Source organism: Triturus cristatus, chromosome 2_2 (genome assembly GCF_964204655.1).
Source record: "Triturus cristatus chromosome 2_2, aTriCri1.1, whole genome shotgun sequence".
NCBI lineage: Eukaryota > Metazoa > Chordata > Amphibia > Caudata > Salamandridae > Triturus > Triturus cristatus.
The window spans coordinates 263,940,035-263,957,148 of record NC_140582.1 but is presented as its reverse complement, the minus strand read 5'-3'; the positions used below and the strand labels follow the sequence as shown (position 1 = coordinate 263,957,148).

At 43.9% G+C, this 17,114-nt stretch overlaps 1 protein-coding gene across 2 annotated transcripts in view; it reads right to left on the bottom strand.

The window, feature by feature from the left end:
* LOC146862126 (prostaglandin reductase 1-like) overlaps nt 1–11,891 on the bottom strand; it is a 291,511-nt gene extending 279,620 nt beyond the window's left edge. For both annotated transcript variants that reach the window (XM_085641315.1, XM_085641316.1), the window contains exon 1: nt 11,770–11,891. The gene's annotated coding sequence lies outside the window, so the exon portion shown is untranslated. The remainder of the gene's footprint in view (nt 1–11,769) is intronic.
* Between the last annotated feature and the right edge of the window lie 5,223 nt (nt 11,892–17,114).

The window sequence follows — 17,114 nt, the reverse complement described above, 5'->3', positions numbered from 1 at the left end:
GATGTGCTCACCCTTGTTTGCTTCCTCCCCACTTCCCTCCATCATGTGCTCACCCTGTGTGCTTCCTCCCCACTTCCCTCTGTGATGTGCTCACCCTTGTTTCTTCTTCCCCACTTCCCTCCGTGGTGTTGCATTGTGAGTCTGGTGTCCGTGAGGCTCAGGGGTTCCATGGAGACACAGCCCTCCTCCCCAACGTATGGAGGAAACCAGACCCCCCTCCACTTACGGAGGACGCAGCCAATCCCTGTGCATGTGACCTGCTGAGACGCAAAGTTTGCTTCACTGCTGTCAAAATGTCAGCTTGGATGCTCGCTGGTTAAATATTGAAGTCGACGAAAGTATTGGGGGGCTTTACATGAGCACCAGTTACATTATGCACGTTCATTTTTGGTAGGCACGGGAGAAGGAGATTAAGATGTGCTCCCCCTTGTGTGCTTCCTCCCCACTTCCCTCCGTGATGTGCTCCCCCTGTGTGCTTCTTCCCACTTCCCTCTGTGATGTGCTCACCCTGTGTGCTTCCTCCCGACTTCCCTCTGTGATGTGCTCTCCCGGTGTGCTTCCCCCCAATTCCCTCCGTCATCTGCTCACCCTGTGTGCTTCCTCCCCACTTCCCTCCGTGATGTGCTCACCCTTATTTGCTTCCTCCCCACTTCCCTCCGTGATGTGCTCACCCTGTATGCTTCTTCCCCACTTCCCTCCGTAATGTGCTCATCCATGTGTGCTCCTCCCACTTCCCTCCGTGATGTGCTCACTCATGTGTGCTTCCTCCCCACTTCCCTCCGTGATGTGCTCACTCATGTGTGCTTCCTCCCCACTTCCCTCCGTGATGTGCTCACTCATGTGTGCTTCCTCCCCACTTCCCTCTGTGATGTGCTCACCCATGTGTGCTTCCTCCCCACTTACCTCCGTGATGTGCTCACCCTTGTGTGCTTCCTCCCCACTTCCCTCCGTGATGTGCTCACCCTGTCTGCTTCCTCCCACTTTCCTCTGTGATGTGCTCACCCATGTGAGCTTCCTCCCCACTTTGATTAAGTTAAAGCCATTTGCTTTGCTAATGGTATTGTATAGAAAAGCAAATGGCTTTAACTTAATAAAGGCGAGACCTATTGCATTTTTAAGGCTTGTTACGATCTGTGATGGTTGATAGTCATATACTTAGTTTTAGCTGTATTTATTACTAAACCACACAAGGACAAAAATGTATCAAAGGGGTTCAGCAAACGGTGCAATTCGCTTGGACATTAGTAGGGTGTCATCAGCAAAACGTAGGGTAAGTATCTTTGCATTTGCCAAAAAAGAAGCATCAGAGGCATGCAGTGAGAGGAATTGATCAACATCTTTCAAATACAAAGAAAACAGAGTGGGAACCAGAACACAGCCCTGGTGAATGCCCTTGATAACAGGAATTGAGTTTGTGAGTTGTCCCTGCTCACCCCATCTTATTCTGGCAAATGTGTCCTTGTGGAGACGAATAACAATAGACAGAATATCTGAGAGCATCTCCATGTCCTATAGAAACCTACCACTGCTACTTACGAGGTACCAGATCAAAGGCAGAGTTCAAAATGACAAAGGCCACATATGTGTCCTCTACTAATTAGCACGGTCTTCCAATACAAAAGCATAAAATGAAAGACCTGATCTACAGTGCTATTTTTTTCTCTAAATCTGGCTTGCAGTGAGGTTGCAGTTTATCCTCGGTCCACTCATTGATTTCCCTCAGTACTGCCAGGCTGAAAACCTTTTGTGTGGTGTCAATTAGACTTATTGGCCTATAGTAAAAGGTATCATTCGGTCACCCTTTTTGTAGATTGGAGCAACATCTGCTCCTTTGCAAGAGCTCGGGATAGGCACTCCCCTTGCGATTCCATTGGACAGAGCTAGAATGTACTTATTTATCATGGATAAAGATATCTCCTGCTATGCCATCAGGGCCTGGCGCTTTCCCGTGTGCAATGGAATTAAGGGAAGATTTTATATAATTTAAGTCAAACACCAGAGCATCTTGCTTCAAATCTACCCAAGTCAACTGAGCATCACAATAAGCGGTTTGAAGATCATTGGTATATAAGGCCTTAAAATGGTTGAGCCAGTCAAGTGGTGAGATATGGTTTGTTGGCTGTGGTGCAGAAAACAGACTTTACAACGAAGCCTAAACAACAAGATGCCTTTACAACTAAGGGCCTGATTACGATGATGGATGGATCGGAGTCCGTCTGACATCGTTCTGGAACTGGAACCAAACAACCTCCTGTCATCGGTTCCAGTCCAGCAAGTAGGATGAGACCAAACCCTGTTCGGTCGCAAACCTATACTTTACAATGGGAGCATGCATTCTGAACGGAATCCATGCTCTCATTGCAAAGAGCAGAGGTACAGTTCACCGCTGCACCCCTTGCCTGCCACGGGGTACAGGGATCAACAGGGAGCCGACATTTGACAGCCTTGCACCCATGGGGCCCTGCTGAGGGCCCCAAAGACAGATTCCCAATGCCTTTCTGTGTCAGAAAGACCAGCACAGAAAGGCAGGGGAAAGCTGCCATTGTAATCCCTCGACCGGAACGAGCCGGCCGAGGGATTACTGTAGGCTTTCCGAATGGTGGACGGGCTCTCAGAGGCCATTCCGAAAACCAATTCCGATTCCCTTCCGACCGACCCCATGGAAATGGTTAGGTCGGAAGGGAATAAGAACGGGCAATTTGGATGCATACGAAACGGCTCCAACCGATGGTCAGAGCCGTTTCCAACCCCATCGAAATCGGGCCCTAAGACTTTATAGTGATAAAGACTTTACCACAACAGACTTTCACAGCCAATCTTTTACAACGAATGTGCCTTTGCCATAGATGTCTTTTACCACGAAAAATGTGGTAAATGTAAGATTTTGAAGGTATGTAGAAAGTCTATGGAAAATATAAATATAAATAAATTTATATTTATATTTTCCATATACTTTCTACATACCTTCAAAATATATATATATATTTATATTTTCCATATACTTTCTACATACCTTCAAAATATATATAGATTCAGTGTGGTGGAAAGAGGCCTCCTCGCTGTGGAGGCAATAATCTTCCAATAAAAACTCTGAATATCTAATACTGTTTTGTGGTGTGCAGTGCTAGGTTTTGCTGTGTATTAAAGTACTTCTCTTTTTACAAAGAATATACTGGGCTGGACAATCACATTATTATTCTGTTGGGAGTCTGTTGAGTGCTGAGCCCATCGTACCCCAACACTAACCTACTTTTGAGGCATGCGACTGCTCGCCATTTCTACCAATGACAGTCAAGTGGTGAAAGGGTTGTACCTGTCTCATCTTGCAGAGCCATAGTAGGGTGGACACCACAACATTATAGGCAAATTATTTCAGTCCCTACAGCTGAAGCTCAGTAGCCCCTATTTGCTTTGTGACTGCTTGAATGGGGTCTAACAATACCTATAGCTCTGTAGCCAATTATTGCTTACAAATGAACAGTTTTAACTAATTTTTACAAAGTTTTCTTGGGGAAGAAAAACCCTGGGAATCCATTGGTAGCATTAGGACTGACTAGACATTGTTAAAGTTCTAGGAAAAATCTGTACTTTCTCTTCAGAGTTGGATGTTTTTACAGTATTAATGTGGAAATTGTTCTCCAAATTACACCATTTGGTCCTCTTTTCATTTCAAATTCTTCTGAGGGGATGCTGCAATATCGGACCTCAGTAACAAAATCAGCAGTGCTGGGGGACAGTTTTGTTAAGAAGCAGTGCTTCAATGCTGCCTCCCCCCACCTCGGGGGTGTGGGCAGGTCCAACAAAATTTCCAGAGTTGCTTTGGATCCCCAGTCCAGCCCTGAAAGCAGACCATCCTTTATACCGCTGATGTCACCCATCACGATTCTCAAAGAGAAAGGAGTCCCAAAGGCCAGCAACTGACACATACCATTAAACTGATTTGCAATTAGGAAGGAACATTTGTTTTATGTTCCTTCCAAATGGCAATTCGGTACATGTCGGTAAACTCATTTTGGGGCACATGCATCAAGGTATTTTGCGATCGCAAACAGTGCGATTCGCAAAAATCGGCCATTTGCGATTGCCAAATGGCCTTTTGTAATGCATGAAACTTTTTGGGATTCGCAATTTAGGTAATCGCAATTTCTTGCGATTACCTAAATTGCAAATGCAAATAGGGAATCGCAATTTGCGATTCCCTAATGCATATGCAAGAAGCCTTTCCTAAATGCGAACTGTGCATTTAGGAAACGCTAATTAGCATCAACTTCAAATTGATGGTAATATGTGCATACTTTGAAAAAAGCACAAAACTGCATTTGTCAAAGTGCCATGTGGCGCACACATGCCCCTAGGACATGTGTGTGCCTTACATGTGCAACTTTTTTTGTTTGGGGTGCCTCCGTGGGCCGTAGGCCCCTGGGAACTCTTGCCTTAGCATTCCCAAATTTGCGATTACCAATTAGGCAATCGCAATTCAGGCAATGCAAAACCATTCCCACCTAGGGGCCTTGAGGCCCAGGGGAAAGAATGGAGTCGCAATAGCAAAAGCGATTCTCTAATTGCGTGTGCGATTCTTAAGGAATCGCAGTTAGAGAATCGCTATTTACAACCTGCTTAATGCATTGCATTTTGCTATTACTAAATAGCGATATCTTAAAAATCGCTATTTGGTAATCGGAAATTCAGATGTTGATGCATGTGCCCCTTTCAGATGTAGAAATGCATTGTAAAAAAAAATTACATTCGCAAACCCAAGAATTTTGCGAATCGCATTGAATACTAAGGCAAAGTGGTTTTGTACATGGAGCCTAGTGTTCTTAAACTAGTCTTTAGAACATTAATAAAAATGAGAAACACTCTTTACCGCACCTCACCTTGTCAAAACGTCCCCAGTATGCTGTGAACAAACAGTTACATTGCAAGTCTGAAAACCCTGGCAGCGTTCAACTAAGTATAGTATGCCTGCCTCGCCTCATGAACAGAACGTGGGATCAAAGTTCGCTCTGCCCTTCCTTAAGATGCAGATCAGAGATAAAACTCAGTAGGTGAGCCGAGCAAAGTTCGAGTCTGGCCAAGGTCGAAATCCTGGCACTGGTCCCAGGAGACTGGAGAGCCGAAACAGTGCGTTCCTGCCCTTTTATTTTGTGGCAGAGCAGGAAGGCTTTCTGCGCTGTCGTGCGCTGCACCTCGCGCCGCCCTAGTACCATTCTTAAAGACAAAAAGTGTCCAAAGAAGGGAGGCAAAGTCCATGCAGGACTACTGAAAGGGTGCTCTTATAGAAGAACTTGTTTACGAAACTGAACACACAACAAGTACATAAAAGTCTGTCTGAAACATTGGAAATTTGTCTGCAGTTTATGTGCACTTAGCACGTCCCTCGGTGAAGGTGGTAACCAGGCAGCACATTTTGTAGGATCTCTGAAGTCTTGCTGTGTTGCTAAGCTATATAAGTGGGTGCTCAGCTCCTCGTGTAATGAGGGATTTATTTGCAAGCCCATTGCGCCGCTGGTGCGTAATTTTTTGGGACGCACGGGCAGCGCATATTTACAAGGCCATATAAAGTCACCCTGCATATCTTTTCATGGCCTTAAAAATATGCTTCCCCTTCACGCATATCTCTGTGTAAAAGGGGTGTTCCATGGGTGTTGCTGTGTGTGTTCCCACGCAACATCCATGGAACTTAACGCATTCCCAGATTTACATTTTGTAAACCTGGGAATGCGTCAGAATTCTACTCCTCCCCAGGGGAGGCGTAAGGAGGAGAAATATATTTATTTCTCTCGTTTTATCCTCTTTCTATGCCTGTTGCAATCTGCAGCATCCATAGAAAGAGGAAAATGCATTTAATGACACCTTCCTGCACAAAAAAAACATCCCTCAGTGCAGGCACCCTTACACAATGACGCCAGGGTGTTTGCTCACACTCAGCGCAGGCAATCTCAGCAGAAGGACGCATCCCGCTCTCAGCCTCCAGTGCTTCATTAAATGCCCTGGTCTGTTCAAAATAATTATTCAGCACCGGACAATCGCCCTACAGTGCTACAGAGCAGCACGTCCAGAATAATCCTACCCACCTATGTATGTCCTGATGATGAACTCAAATAATTGAGTTCGAAACGCCGTTGAACCCCTACAACATGTGCTCCTTTCACTCTGTAAAATTGTTAATTTTAATACCACCCTCACTTATCACATCACGCTTATTGTCACTTATTGTGTGAGCACCTGAATACTAGTTTTTGGGAATAAACACCTCTCATAAACTGACCTACATGTCCCTATGCATATAACTTTCCGTCCCTTTTCAGAAATTAACTTCTTAAATTTCAATCATAGTGCCCCGCACAGGGCCACTTTTGAATGGACCTTTAGGCCACACCAGAACCACTGTTTTCCCTAAACAGGGTCTCTGTGCCGGCGCATGGCAGCTGTTTGTGCACTGGCACAGGGCAGAAGGACAGGAATGCGCCGTATCTTGTAGATACGGTTCATTCGTTCCCTTTGATTTTGTCGCACAGCAGGAAGGCTTTCTGCGCTGTCGTGCGTCAAAATATTGTAAAGGAGGCCCTATGTTTGTTGAGTCAGGAATAGCCTGTTAGGTTAACACAAAAGTAGTGTATTGGTTTCCCATTGGACTTTTATTTAAGAAAGACTTACGCCAGAAACCTGGGCTCAAAAACCAGCTTTCAACCTTCTCTAAATTGTTATATTTATTTTGCCTTATTTTCCTTGATCAGCAGCTTTGGCAGCACCATCAAGTTGATCAGTTCAGGATTATTATAGAACAACCTCACTCATCATAAAATAAGATTATACCAATGATCCATAAATAATAATAAGTAAAATGAACAACCCACAATCATTCTGGCAGCTTGTTAAATGGGGCCGAGGAGGCCAGGGAAATGCCTTGTCCAATCATATTGCCCCAGACCAATGGGTATCATATTTTGAGCTCCAATTTGCTGTTACTGAAAATATACCCTCATTTATAGCCCCAAATGTAGAGACCCCAGCAAAATTCTCTCTAAGGGAAGTCAAAATCGCTGTGAATTCGGCACTTAAAGGTAGGGCATCAGGTCCCGACTGTTCCAGTGGATTTATTTTTGTCTGACAAAGAAAACTGGTTTAGGTATATATTGTTTCTTGCAAATGCAATTGCTAACGGTGCGTCTATTCCTGATTCCTGGCATGGGGCGGAAATCCTCCCTATGTATAAGAAGGGGGATCGTGCGAGCCCCAATAATTACAGGCCCATCAGCCTGATCGATTCCACTCAAAAGATCATGGCCAGCTTGGTTCTGAATAGAATACAGTCATGGCTAATGGAGAACAACATACTATCCCCCTTTCAAGTAGGTTTTAGGGCCTACGCAAGCACGATAGACCAAGTTTTCTATTTTGTATTAATCTACTGGTGTGTTGTATTGCTGGCGGGTGGAACCATTTATGCTACTTTCGTAGATCTTAAAGAAGCTTTCGACACGGTCCCGAGGAATAAGCTTTGGACCGTATTGAGAGATTTAGGAATCCCCCCTGAATTATTGCAGTTGGTGATCAAACTGCATGAATCAAATTGCGCGCAGGTTCGATGGGGTGCACAAGGGAATACTACAGACAAATTTCCAATCTCTAAAGGGGTACGACAAGGATGTGTGCTGGCTCCAACCCTGTTTTCATTGTACATAAATGGTGTGGTTAGTTATTTTTCAGATCACCCTACTGATGCTCCCTCTGTTGCGGGCATCAAAGTACCAATACTCATGATCGCGGATGATACTCTGATTTCATCTAAAATTCAAGCTGGGTTGCAGAAAGCCCTGGTACGGTTTGAGACATTCTGCTCCGAACATGAACTATTGGTAAACGTGGATAAGACTAAATTCATGGTGTTACACAACCACAAAGCCATTAAGTCAAGGGTTGATATGAATAACGAGTCTTTAGAGCAAACAGATTTATTCACCTACCTTGAAGTAAATATTAATCGTAAACTAGATTGGAAGCCCCAAATAGAAATAATGGCGCTTAAACACTCACAAATAGCAGGGGTGATTTTGAAAGAACATAGGCTTTCTCAAACAAAGCCTGTTGGCCCCGCACTGAAGATTTATCATGTTAAAGTTATGGCATCCATTTTATATGGGGCAGAACTTTGGGGGTTTGAAAATTTGTCCCTATTAGCTCAGGCCCAAAAAAGTTTTCTGAGAGGTCTGGCTGGTTTCCCCCAGAGTACTCCTCTTAGTCCTTTACATCTTGACATGGGGTGTCACCCACTAACAGAGGTCGCAAGGTTTAAACCATTGGCATATTGGAGAAGGCTCTGGTCTACTCCGGAACTAGCCTACTATGCCTCAGCCCTTATGGACATAAGAGGAAATGATACCTCCCATAAGATTAAATGGCTACAGCAGGTTAAAAGATCCTTGGTGGACATGGGCATGAGGTATCTCTGGGACGATCCAGCTCATAATATATTTCCTTCTAAAAAAGCATTCAAGGATGCGTACTGGACTATGATTAGATCCGGTGTTTTGAGTCTTTCCGGGTCTATATCGTTGACCAGTGCCTTTTTGGATCATAAGCTGGATCCTTTAAACGAAGAATTTTGGGATTTTATAGCTAAACCCATAGATAGAAAACGTTACTTTCAGTTCCGGGTAGGAACATTGCCTACCAAAGTTTTTACTAAGACGTGGCACCCATCTCAAGATAGTAAATGTCTATTTTGCCAAAGTATGGATGAAACGATCTCCCATATATTTTTTGCGTGCCCAGCATATTGTTCTCCACTGAGAAAATGGCTCAAACTAATTTGCCTGAACCTTGGCACTAGGTCAAGTGTTGCTGCATTAAGAATATTAATTAATTAAGATACTATGTAGTGTCGGCAAAAGCGATTTATTTACCGACCCTACTAAAATTGAGCCTACAGATCAAAATGAAATCAAATTCGCACTGTATGCACTTTATAGTAACATGAGACTGGAAGTGGAACTAACCAAATCAACTGTCCAGGCTTATGTTAACAAAGACTTAAATAGACAATCAATCCCTTTATATCTCAAGTTACCTATGACAAACTGGAAAAGATCACTACTGTTTCGTCTAAGGGCTGTTACTGTCAGATTTTTATTCTGTTTTCCACGAGGTTATTTTTCTTCGAAATCAGTAAACATGTTATGCCCTTGTGACGGAGTGAGTCTACAAAATGATTTACATTTTTTCTTTTTTTGTAAATTTTATGGAAAATTTATTAAATGGTTTTTATTTCCATATTTTAAAAAACATAGACCACTCTCTTTGGAACAGTCTTATGCGATGTTGCTCACCTTGGAAACTGATGAATTGATCTTTCGTGTTATCACCTTTTTGAGAGTTGTAACTTATGTTTGCAAAACAATGGAAAACCCTTGAAATAATTTTAATGCCAAATAATTTACGGTCACATATTGTGTATTGTACAAATATATATTGGTTTAATATTTGGATTTGTATATATGCGATTGCTTTTATGAATTTGAAAACATTCGAATAAAGATGATTTGAATTGAATTGAATATTAATGTCTAGCACCCAAGAGGCAATTGTAATTGCCATAGCGAAGTTTTTGGGATGGGGTTGGAGAATAAGACAACAGTTTGAAAATAAGCTGACTGCGACAGTGATTAGCAATGCTTTGTCTTCTGCTTAGCTTCCTAGTATTGTTATACATGGTTTATAAACATTTTACATCTGTATATCTGTATAGGGGTTAGCTGGCATGGTCCATTATATGAAATGTTTCTCTTTCAGTTTGTACTTTTTAAATATTTTTTATAGGGGTTTTACATTGGACAGCTTTTAGAGGATATTTGCTGTTTTTTTAAACATGTGTTACTATATTTTTGTAAAGTCCTAGTAGAGAAATGGATTTTATGTATGTGATGTAAATATTCTTGTCTTTTATGATCAATTTGGTCGAAATAAAGACTAATAAATTAAATGAATATTAATATAGGCCACGACATGCCAAACCGAGCAGATGTTTTTGTAAGTGTTTTTAGGCTTATAATTAAAATTAACACTTTTCCTAAATATCACTTAATGCAGTGACCAAAATATTATATATTTCAATTTTAAAGAGTCTTTGTTATATTTTACATGCCTTTTTGTGTGATTTTTATGCCAGATATGTCAATGGTTTGGCTCCTGCATTGGCTACTAGGCCTGGTTTGGCTCTGGCTGTTAATTTACTGGCCTGTCCACCTCCTTCTGTAACTACAATGAATGCTGAGTTGTAACGTCAGAAATAGATAGTTGATCAGCTTGTAATTTCTTGGCCTAGGCGTGCACTGCCAACTCCAATGTGCAGCACCAGCTGCGGTGCATATGCAGGAAGACTTGCCAACATGTGAGCCCCTCACAAGGTCCTCAGTGCAGTCAGTCACATGGAAGTCTCGGAGTCTAGAAGCTCAATTCTTAGTGGCCAACAATTGCCAAAATATGTACAAATCTGCAAAATTGGCATTGTGTGAAAAAAACAATTCGCAGTGTACTAAACTTATTAAAAACACACAATTTGCTTTTTTTCCCATGTTTGCACTTTTTTTTATTTGACACAAGCAGTCCGCGCAAACCCATATGAGATACTTTAGTTGACATGGGGTTGCGTCAATCAGAAGGGTTTAACACTATTCCCACCCCACTACACTCACACTGGATGAATCATATGGTATTTGGTACAAGGCGAGGCAAAGGCATTAAGAGGTGCGCTCGCGTCAGTTGTCCATGCAAAAAAATACATTAACGCAGAAAACTGATCGAGATTGTTTGCCCCGCTTGGCGTCGTCAAGTGCACTTTGTGTCTCGCGAACACCGACTCCAAAGCTTGGTAAATCTGTAGCAGTCTGTGATGCATGTGTGACCGTGGTGCTGCAACTCCCTGAAGATGCCTCTGCTTACATTTGTTTGGAAGTCTGCGCCAGGCGTTACCGCTCTTTCTGTGAGTGAATAGCTGAAAGGCGAAAAGGGGATATATATTCCGCACACGAACGGAAGCGCTCCAACAATTTATTTTCCCGCATTAAGCAAAATAACCCACTTTCGGAGTTGGGAACCGGGAGTCGCCAATGGAGAGGCGTGAACAAAAAAATATTTTAAGCCGCGTGCCATGATTATACGCCCATCATACATGCAAAACAAACGCCCCTTCAAGGAGTGCAGAGAACAGAGGACATTTACTGTTGGGTATAAACTTCTGAGCACAAACAGCTGGAATTTAAGGGCGTGCCTTCGGCCGGTGCTACGAGTTCATTCAAGGACAGCTGTGGGCAGCGCGTGCAGCGCCGCTATTTATAAATAACGGAAAACGAATTATCTTTACCACAAGCAAGTACCTTTGCTACGCTAGCAGTTCTCATTTCTTCCCTTGAACCCATTTCCACCAGAGGCGTAATTCGGGGCCCCTGCGGCGTGGGTGTGGTGGGGGGAGGGGGGGGGGGCAACCATGCAGAGCCCCCATTCAGCCCAAGGCAATGACTATCCGTGAGATGGGAGACTCTGGGACCTTTCATCACTTCCCGCAGTGGCCACCCAATTCCACCCATCGCCACCCCGACCCTAAACATGCACAGTCAATCTAATCTCTCTATCAGTGCAGTTCGATTTCTTAAAAGACATATTTAAACATGCAAACTAGTATGCGTCTTTCTTCCAGGAGCCATCTAAAGTCAATTAATTGTCCGCTGAAGCGCGGTTCGGAAACGCCCCCATTGCCGTGCACTGTACCTGAGATGTCAAGGGACTGTTGTATCAGAAGACGCGCGCCTGGGAGGCTGGGAGTGCGTGTGCGGCAGAGCGCGTCCCTGCTCCGACCGACCTCAGAACACAACCTTCCTCTCACTGTCCCCTTCTCCCAGCCACGGCCCTGCCTTAATGAGCGGTTCTCGTCGGCGTTCGCCCCGCCCCACTATTCAAACAACGAATCCTTTCAATGTTCAACTGGAGTGAGTGTAAAAAATCTGACTATTTGCCATGTGTGCCCTGGCAATCTTATCAGACGGACTCATTCACGCTAGCTGGCAGGGGCTTACTGCCAGCAACAGTTGAAAAGCACGAGGTGCACCGTACTGCAGGAACGTGCTTTAAAGATGTGTGTGGAAACAGGGGCATAACTACCGTTGGTGCAGCAGGTGAAGTTGCACCAAAGCCCCGAGGGGGGCAATTGAACCTCGATAATTGCTGTATTTTGAAACAGCAGTCAAAGGGACAATGTTTCTTACTTGCTCCAGGACCATGGCATCTTTGCCACGCTACTGTGTGGAAAGTGAGGCAGGTGACTTGATTGCCAGTAATTCACATTTAAAGACCCTGGAGAGACCTTATGGGCCGTCTACAGGACAGCCTGAATTGCAGCGTGCCTGCAATATATTTCTCCCTGAGGCCAGGGTGCGACCAACAGGCAGGGGTGACAGATCAGTGAGTGGCCCGTTTATCTTTAACCCCTTTACTGCCAGCCCCCGCCCCCCCCCCCTTGTGCAATGCCTATTTGGTGTAGTTGGATGTGAAGGGGGGAGAAAGAGAGACTGTTGGTTACAATTGCTGCTCTTGATACCTTTTATCGTTTTAAAAAAAAAACTCATTGCTATTTGCACATCTGTTATTTGCACAGTGTATGAAAACTTGTGGGTATTTTTCGGGTCGATCCTTGTAGCGCGGAACCCATTTTAGAGTGGGATCACTCTCATTGGGTTAGCGCTCTAATTTCCACCGCCCACTATAAAACGCGCCACGGCGTGACCGCGCAGCGGACGCGCGCAGCGGGCGCGCCGGTGGCGCACCGAAGGCGCGCTTAAGGCAAGCCCTTCTGCGCCCGTCCGCGCCAAGACCGCGACTAGCGCCGTGGGTTCTGTGCGTGTTACCAGAATCAGTTACCTGCAGGATGAACTTATGTCATTAAACAATGGTAAGTGCCCGCTGCCGGCCTTATTGATTGACTACGATACAGCGGGCCCCAATCGCTGTTTAACATGTGGCCTGAGAACCTCTTTTACTCCGTCTACAAGCATTTGTAACACTATGCTCAACTCCCACTTTAGCCCTGTGGCTTACCGCACTGGCCACGCTGATGTACTATCAGCCCACTTAATTCCTGGCAACACTACATCTAGTACTAATGAGCTTAACTGCGTCTTATTTAACACAAGATCTATGTCCAAACACAAATATGAATTAGAGGACCTTATATCTGCCACTAGTCCGGACCTGGTTTTCCTTACGGAAACATGGTCATCTGTCTCCTCTGCACCAGATTGGAAAATCGCCATCCCCCTAGGCTACTCACTGACGCAAGTAGACAGGACAGCAACGGTTGGAGGAGGTATTGCGCTCATTTACCGCTCCCACCTAAAAATTGCTTACAAACAAGAATCTACATTAGAGGCCGAAGCCATGTCATTCACTAATTTAACAACCATGAACTCTTTTCCGGTCTACTGGTCTACAGACCCCCTGGAGCAAGAGCTCCTTTCACCAAATCCCTTCAGACTTTCTTAGAATCGTGTTTTGATACCGCAACATTCACGGTCCTAGGCGATTTCAATTTTCATCTAGATGACCTCAATAACCCCGATTCATTTAACTTAATTGATAACATGGCAGGGTATGGGCTGCGACAAATCATATCACAGCCCACGTACGTAGCGGGGCACATACTTGATGGAATATTCACCAATAATCACAAAATTGAAGTGAAGGACATACTACCGGTCCCTTGGTCAGACCATTCAGTAATTTACTTTAAAGTGAACCTCTCTCTGTCAGCAACCGGACGGAAATCTCGCCCTCGGCTGGTAAACACTCGTCCCTGGAAGGACATAAAAAGTGACGAACTGGCCAATACCTTGATAAATTGCCCTACCTACTTGGAGGACAGTAATGAAGGGGCCACTAACTTTGATTCCTGGATCTGCAAGGCAATTGATAAACTAGCCCCAGTGAAATCCACCCAACCCAAAAAACGATTACTGACCTCGCCTTGGTATACAGCTAAGCTCAAGCTTGCCAAAATCAAATGTAGGCGGCAGGAACGTCTCTGGAGATTAGATTATAGCTCTACGTCAAAGAAGGAATATAATCTCACTTTGGAAAAATATAAATCATTAATTAAACAAGCCAAAACAACATATTTTACCAACAAAATTCAAGAGGCAAAAAATTCATCCAAGGAGCTTTTTAAAATAGTGAACACCTTAATCAAGAGTCCTAACGACACAATTTTTATCCAGATCAAAATTTTGTCGATAATCTTGCCTTCTTTTTTCAACGTAAAATTCAAGACGTCTATAATGAACTCCAGAAGCTACAGACTGATCTTGATAAAAATATAGGCAACCCCATGGAGGATAGTTTATCGTCTAACGTTCCGTCCAAATTTTCACCTCTTAGCGTAAAACAGGTCAGTGACGCACTACTTCAAATAAAGTCAGGCTCTCCCCTTGATCCGTGCCCCTCTTACATATACCATCTGGCCCCTACAGTAATAAGCGCCTCCCTGGCTCCCTTGTTAAATAAGATCATTAGCTCAGGGGTTTTCCCTTCAAGTTGGAAAAAGGCCAGTATCAGGCCCATTCTTAAAAAACCCTCACTCGACGCACAGGATACCAAACACTATCGCCCTATCTCCTGTCTTCCACTTCCATCTAAAGTCTTAGAAAAAATGATTAACCAGGAGCTAATGCACTTCATTGACTCTAATAACCTGTTGGATGTAACACAACATGGTTTTAGACCATGTCATTCTACAGAATCAGCCTTAATAATGGCTACGGAGGAAATCCGCAGAGTCATGGACAGTGGAGGCAGGGCCACTCTTGTCCTTCTTGATCTAACGGCGGCTTTTGACACCGTTAATCACAGAGTACTATTGGAAAGACTGAATAAAATAGGCATCAAAGACTCTGCTTTAGCGCTTCTACATTCCTTACTTGATTCCAGATCACAGCAAATCCATTGGGAGGGACTTCAGTCTGCTGAACTCTCTCTCCCCTGTGGCGTTCCTCAGGGATCAGCATTATCCCCTACGTTGTTTAATCTATATGTTACACCACTAGCTAACCTAATCAAGAATCATGGTCTAAAATTAGTATCTTATGCAGATGATACCCAGCTGGTGGTGTCTCTGACACAAACTGTTGAAGTCACTGCGGAGAGATTCAGAAGTTGCCTCTCCAGGGTGATGAAATGGATGAGTTCAAACTTTCTTAAACTTAATACCGAAAAAACTGAGGTGTTGGAATTCGGTCAAAAACCTTCCATCTGGAACAACCTCTGGTGGCCTCCAGAAGCGGGCGCTTGCCCTGTTCCTGCACCCAAAGTGAAGAACCTAGACTTCCTGGTTGACAAAGACCTCTCATTAACCTATCAAGTCAACCAGGTTACCTTTGCCTGTTTCTTGATGATCAAGATTCTTCGTAAAATCCTGCTTTTCATCCCTTCTTCTCTAAGAAAAACAGTAGTGGGAGCTTTAGTTCTATCTCGTATAGACTATTGTAATGCACTATATTCTGGGATAGGTGAGCGACAGCTTTCAAAGCTCCAGTCTTTGCAGGACGCGGCAGTAAGAGTACTGCTGGACCTCCCAAAGCATCATCCTACCTCAGCAAACATGAAGAGGCTTCACTGGCTCCCTGTGCGTAACCGAATTCAATTTAAGGCCTTATGCCTTGTACATAAAGCGGTATATGGAGGAGGTGCAGATGACATGACATTGTTATTTCCTCGGTATGTTCCAAGTCGTACACTCAGATCCACTAGTATGGGCCTAGTTGGCATTTCAAAATTCAAAAGGGCCCGATGGGGAGGCAAGGCCTTTTCCTTCCAGGCAGCAAGCTTATGGAATAGACTACCAACAGAACTACGATTAACAACTAGTAAGATCTTGTTCAGAAAGGCCGTGAAAACTTGGCTCTTCACCAAACCTTAGATCCTCTCCACACACCTCCTTCTATCTCAGCGCCAAGACGCCGCGGCATAAGTGCGCTTAATAAATACTTCAGTCAGTCAGTCAGTCAGTTCATGCTTAAGTCCCCATAACTTTTTGTCCACATAAGGAATCCATGCCAAATTTCCGCTCTTCTCTTCCAACATCCTGAGAATTCTAAAGGTACCACTGGTATGTGGATTCCCTTGGAGGAGACTGAGAAATTAGGCAAAAAGCAGCCACATTTGTTTTTTTGGAGGCGACATGGGGTAAAAGTTATGCAGAAGAAAGCATCTGTTTTTTTTCCTGTAAATGGTATCAACAGAGGAACAGGCAGATGTTTGTCAGAAAACCAAAATTTTCTACACAGTTTTGGCATTTTACTGGGACATAGCCCATTTTTCACATTTTTTGTGCTTTCAACCTCCTTCCAGTTAGTGATAGAAATGGGTGTGAACCCAATAATGGATCCTGAAGAGCTATGCGTTTCTGAAAAGTATACAAAATTCCAAATGGAGCAAGGAGTCATTTGTGTAAATCCTGCAAGGTTTTCCTATAGAAATTTACAGGTGAAATAAAAGACTATTGAAATCTAGTTGATAAAACAGCCAATTGTGCCTACATTTTTTTTTTTTAGTCCTCGTTTCACCCTTAAGCGTCTGCAATTCTTGAAAATAATCTGTCATTCCGATCTGTGCACCCCATGGCTACTGCATTCGCTTAGGCCATACCAGACCAGACCCTTTGTTGGATGCTTGGTGTAATCATAGGACCAGGAGGGACTATACCAGTCTCAAATCTCTACCCCAGGACATTAGGGCCTGCCAGATGTTAACACCACTCTCCCTTTCTCCCCCCTGGTTCAAGCGGGCCATAGCAAACGCAGCTTTTAACCAATCCTCACATATTGGGGGCCGTGGTTCTTTCCAGTTCTTACAAATTTCCCTTTGGGCAATTAGTACCAGGTATAACAACAGGCCTCTATATATCTGCTGTAAATTCTTGCCGGACAGGCCATCATCCCCAAACAAAATCAGAGAGACGTTGACCTTGATTTTGATTTTAAAAATGCCACATAAAACATCCTCCACGCTCCCTCCAAACGGCTCTAAGTGCGCGGCACTCATAAAAAATATGGATATCGTTGGCCTTT